Genomic DNA, 6,514 nt, shown 5'->3' on the forward strand with positions numbered 1-6,514 from the left:
ATATATTTTATAGCCGACTGACATGAGAGTGATCCCTCTGTATTCCTCTACCTTCTTTCCTTCCCCTTTCTTGACAAGCGGTACCACGAGTCCCGTCGTCCAATCTTCCGGCCAACCTTCCCCTTTCCATACAAAACGGAATGGTAATTTTAATCAAAATGTTTGCAGGGAATAATTTTGTAAAAAGTCAATGACAAGAATGATAAATGAGAAAATGGATTTAATATTGTTTAATATAATGTATATATCTATTTAAATTGAACCGAACATCATATATACATTTATACAGTGCAATAATTTATTTATTGCTTAATCTTGAAAGCTTTTTTCTCGCTGGTTACAACCCCTAATAATTTTATTAAAAAATTTTAATTTAAAGGAGAGTTTAAATTAAATATTTAATTATATTATTCAAGCCTCATTTCTAAAATAAACAGACTATAAGCTATTCAATTCTATCAACAAACGTACTGTACTCATGACGCACAGTTGGAGGAAATGCACTTTTTTCATTTGAAAATGCCCAGAGCTTTCAATTATTTTACGATTTTGAATTTTTTGTTTTAAATTGAAGCTTATTAAATTCTATAGATCTTAACTCTCCGAACTTTTGTTTCCTCTATTTTTTTATTAATAATTTTTCCACTCAAAGTATGGAAAAACTAAAATTTTGTATATAACAATTATTTACGCTTTAATAACTGATCAGGATAACTTTATATTGTCTTAAATCGATGTTAAGGGACTCATAGAATACGATTAATTTATTTGTTAATTCATTTTTTGTTATAAACCAATTTTGTTAACAAATTGATAAATAGTCTTATTATCGTCAAAAATTTTTTTCCTAAAAATGCTTCATATGAATGTAGGAATGACATTTAATAACAAAAATAATTTAAAAGTTTATAATAAGCACTGTGATAAACAATTTTTGTGGCAAAATATTAGAATTTGAGATTTTTCATATTATAATTTCCTTCAATAGCCCTTTAGCATAGAATTTTTTCTGTTGCACTGGAAATGTTTTAAGCGTTCGGACGAATGACTGCTAGTCACAAAAATATTAGAAAAGTTAACAATAATCACTGTTATTAATCATTCTTGTGACTAAATATTTAAACTTAAGGTTTTATCAAATTAAAATTTTTTTGATAGCCAAGTCGGTGGGTTATTGTTCAAAGATTTGGTTTTGAGTCAATCTTAGCATGCAGTGTTATGATTCATTTTTAATCTATTACGATTGAAAACCCGAATTTTTCCAATTGAAACTGCCAACATTTGGAAATCGTTTATGTAAATTGTTTATAAACATGTAATTTATTTTGTTCTACTCAATATTATAAAAGAATTTTTTTAGGAATATCCGTAGCCATTGTAGCAATTAGAGAAAATACAAATTTTGATAAAATCTTACAATTGAATATTTTGGCACGAGAATTATTTATAACAATAGTTATTGTTAACTTCTAAAATATTTTTGTGACTAGCAGTCATTCGTCCAATAGCTTAAAACATTTCCAGTGCAAAAAAAATTTCTATGCGAAAGGACCAAAATTTTGAATTTGTTTACAAAAATTTAAATTGTAATATTTTGTAAAATATTATTAAATATTTATTATTTTAAGGAATTCCTGAAGTCGTTCTGGTCATAGAAGGAAATTATAATTTGAAAAATCTAAAATTCTAATATTTTGCCACAAAAATTGTTTATTACTGTGGTTATTATAAACTTTAAAATTATTTTTGTTATTAAATGTCACTCCTACATTCATGTGAAACATTTTTAGCAAAAAAAAATTTTACCGATAATAAGACTGTTTGTCAATTTCATAATAAAATTGGTTTATAACAAAAAATGGAAGAATAAACGAATTATTTGGGCTTAAAGGAACTCCATGGTTCGTAACCAGCCCCTTGACCTGCTCGTTGGGGGCCTACTGTTCTGCCCGAGTCGAGTCCCGACAGTACAGTCCTCTACAAGGTACAGCGAACACGGATGCGAACCATGGAGCAAGCAGTAGCAGGTGCAATTAAAAAGAGATACATCAGAAAGAGATAGAAGAGGCAGCGCAGAGCAAAGAGGTGTTAGAATTTGGTTAATTTTAAATTCAGACTAAAAGTGCAGAGCAAAGCAGTGTTGAAATTTGATCAATTTTAAATTCAGACTTGTTGCTTTTATAAGATTCAATTTTTCTGTAAATTCTGAAAAAAAGTAAATAGTAACAGAAACCAAAAAAACATGAGTGGTAACAATAAAAAAATCTTTCGTTAAGAAAAAGTGATGGCCCTGAGAAGCGCCGATTTTTTTCCTGAAAAGGACAAATTATCGCCAAGTAAATAAATGCTCTCAAACATATTCAACTCAATAATGTTCAGTCCGGTTAACTGACATTTTTCCGAGCCGCCTGCGTAAGTCCCTTTTGATTTTGGACCAGTAAGACTCAATGTTTTGAGTATGAACGTTTCTAGATTAATGAATAGATAATTTATTAATTGTTCTCATCCATGTTTTTAAATGCTTTAAGTCTGAAATTAAAATTGATCAAATTTTAACATTTCTTCGCTCTGCACTTCAAGTATGAATTTAAAATTGATCAAATTTGTATACTACCAGAGATGAGTTGGGAGATTGCTCATGTAATGGAATAAGATACTCCGTCAAAATCCGACTACTAAAAGCGCCCTCTTGGTTTTTGGGTCAACTCCTCGGAGTTACTTCGCAGTTTTAGGCATTTTTCAGACGTTCCGCGTCGGTAATTGCTTAAGGGCATGTGACACAGCTAAATACCTATATTACCGACCTCACTTTTTCAGTTCACTGAATGTTTTTTTAAGCCTAAGAACTTCTTTTATAAATAAAACATCGAGCTGAAACTTTGGAAAATGTATTAGAGTACAATAAAGTACGTTTGGATACTGCATTTTGGTAGGAACTTCACTGAAAATTATTTTATCTTTTGTCGGAACCTCGACATTTTTTTACCGGTCCAACTTTTTTTATACATAAAATATCAGTCTCAAACTTTGAGAAATGCAAGAGCCGAAAGAAAACTACGTTGCAGTACAAATCTTCATAATAAAAGATGTAAAAAAAATCAACGATCAATTCCCTCCGCATCAGCCGGTAATGTTGTACACGAAAATACGAACCCTCTAGAGCCTCGTCTAGTGGTCGCCAGGGTGTGTATTTTCGTGTACAACGTTACCGACTGATTCCAATGGAATTGATAGTTGAAATTTTTTTTACATCTTTTATTATTAAGATTTGTACTTAAACGTAGTTTTCTTTCGGGTCCTGAATTTCTCAAAGTTTAAGACCGATATTTTATGTATAAAAAAGTTGGAACGTTCAAAAAATGTCGAGGTTCAGAAAAAAGAAAAAATAATTTTCAGTGAAGTTCCTACTAAAATGCAGTACCTAAACGTACTTTATTGTATTCTAATAAATTTTCCAAAGTTTCAGCTCGATATTTTATTTACAAAAAAAGTTCTTAGGTTCAAAGAAACATTCAGTGAACTGAAAAAGTGAGGTCGGTAATATAGGAATTTAGCTGTGACACATGCCCTTAAGTTAGAGAATTTAAAAAATGCGTTACCACCGCAGTTACAATTACAGGAGTTACCATAAATGTAAATGATGTACTGCATATTTATTTACCACTCGAATATTAAGTGTTTATTATATAATTATTCTAATGATTCACAATTATTAGTAAGTAATTATAAAATGAAAACTAATTATTTATTTTTTAAATTAAAATTTTAAATATTATATCGTTACATAGCTATTTATATGCCATAAATCATAAATTATGACTTATAATTTTAATACATCACCGGAAAAAGTTTTATGTTCACCTATTTTTTAATGACTGACAAGTTTTATTTATTTTAATTATGCCAGAGCTAAACATTTTTCTCTTTAAAATGTTGAATGCTATCAAAATTCAAAATTCTGTATAAAATCGAGCAGGGGATAAATCCAATTTGTCCATTTTATAAAGAATTTTGAGATTTCTTTAAAAACAAAAAAATAGTATATTGCCAATTATAATACCTTAATTTTTTCTCTAAAACGCTAAAATTAAGTAACTATTATAACATATGTTTATCAGTTATAGATTGTATTAACTAACATACAGTTTGTAGCTAAAATATATATATACTTTTACAAATTTATAGTGTTTTAAAACGAAATTTAAGGTATATATATTTGAAAAAAATACTTTCAAGAAATTTATTGTTTATTATCAGTGGCGTTGTTTGTCAGGCAAAATATTAATTTGATAAAAATGCTTCAACATTTCCAAATGGTACAAACTTTTTATTCAGAGCTTTATATAACATTATTTTTATACGGTTTATACGGTTCTACAACATAGTCTTAAGTTTGAGAGATATATGACCCATATTTACAGAAGGCCTTTTAAGTTTGAACCCCTCAATTACTTGCGGGGAAAACCTAGAAAGCATTCTTCTGGAATTAAGTAAGAACCGTATATACCTTTGCCTATAGTCCGTATACCTGGTTGAACCTAATCAATTTTGGATATTTTCCTCCTTTTATGGTCTATTTCTGTTGTAAGAATACTCGGTATGAATGGCTGCGTAGTTGTGAGCCCAAAATTATTAAAATAGAATTAGCACCTTATTACGGTTAAAGCACTGTTTAAAAAAAAGTAATTGTTAAAGTTTTGTAATTTTACATAAAAAACATTCATTTTTAAAAAAAGGCGAATTTTAAACGACAAATAGTTCAATTGACAAACAAATAAGAATGGAATAAATGGAATAGTTGAATTGCCACTTTAAAACAATTAATATTTTCAACAAAAATGAATTTTCAACAGAATGCATTGTAACTTGGTGATTAACCACCCGTTATAGATCCTCTCCCCATATTGAGGAATTGAGAAAGATAAATTAAAAGACCACGATACTTCCATGGCCGGCACGAGCTCACCTTAGTAAATAATTAAAGAAAAAGATTTGTTAAGTTAAGGTATGCAGTACGTGAGGAAAATTATTATTTCGTTGTAAATTTAGGAGACAAACTGGAGAAAATGTGTATATTTAGTTAGGATTTTCTAGCGAAATAGGTAAAACAGGATACCTGGAGAAAGTGGAGTGAAAAACCAGACGTGCTACTCTGGATCCTGAAATCTCAGAGTCTCGAGATCTAAGAAAATCCAGCAGGGAAAACACTGACACTGAACACCACATCATCTGCACTTCACATTACACTACACGGACCGTCGCATCTACAAATATAAGGCCGGCACTATCCGTCACATTACTTTCTGGCTTGAAATTAATCATTCCTACACTAAAGAATTATTAGGAGCCTACACGACGTACTTGGCCATACCCCCGCCCGGCACCGGTCATAACAAATGGGCGCAGCCATCTTGCCGGTCTACTCAAGGGGGAGCAATAGCCAAGCAGACGGAAGTGGCAACCGGATGGGAAGATAAAGAGGGCAGCACCGGCCGGAATGCAATTCTGGCGGGACCGATGGAAGTGGGGAATCTGAGAGCAACAGGACACTACTCAGTCTAATGTCGACCATCGACGTTGGTGGATTGTCGGAGTTACAGAGGAGGAAGATCCTACGTCTTAGTCGCTGATTCGGACGAGTCCATTTTGCCGGACTGGCGTAAAGAGGAAAAAACTGATTCAGAGATTTTCACTGGGATTCAGGTAGCCGTCTTTACTTCTCCTTCCTCCAGGGTACAATTATTTTTCTTGTTGACTATTTTGTGTTTGTTTCGGTATAATGTGTTTCGATATGTTCGTGTAGTTGGCTCCTTATAAAAGGAAAATTTTGTGCGCGGGCCTTCCGCCATATTTCGAGTAGAACTTAAGTTTTGTTTGTCAGAATAGTAATGTTGTTCGCGATTTAATTGTGTGGAATAAAATTTAGAATTTAAGCCAGTTTTTTTAGGTTAAGAAATGTAGTGGACTCTGCAGTGTGATCTCGCGAAACAAATATCGACATGTCCATGTGGTTTTGGGTCTGCGACCCCACCTTTTGTATTTAATCTACGTGGTTGATCATGACCCTTGTGGTATCTCTTATTTCTCTTAAATCATTATAACTGAATAAATTAAAGTTCAAGTGCTTTATTTTCTTTAAAATGAGTCTGTAGCTTTTCTCGCCCACACTTATCCCTCTACCGCTGATTAGAAAACTTTTACATAAGAGCTTGGGAATTTTCAACTTCAATTTTTTATTGATATAACCTTACTTTTATTTATTTTGGAGTGACGCTACCTAAGCGTCTGGCGTCCAACTAACAGTAAGTAACATTACGATTACTTTTACCCTTCTCTTTTCCTTTTGAACTACGCTTGTGACGCCAAATTGTGAATTATTTCCCCCTTTTGTCCCAAACGAATGGGAGTAATGTTTCAAGTTGGCGCCCAACGTAGGGCAAAAGCGCTACAGATTGGGACAAAAGTTTTGCTTGTTTGAAATTTAAAATCATTTCGCGAACCCTGACCAAAACGA

The sequence above is a fragment of the Belonocnema kinseyi genome, chromosome 3 (genome assembly GCF_010883055.1).
Source record: "Belonocnema kinseyi isolate 2016_QV_RU_SX_M_011 chromosome 3, B_treatae_v1, whole genome shotgun sequence".
Taxonomy (NCBI): domain Eukaryota; kingdom Metazoa; phylum Arthropoda; class Insecta; order Hymenoptera; family Cynipidae; genus Belonocnema; species Belonocnema kinseyi.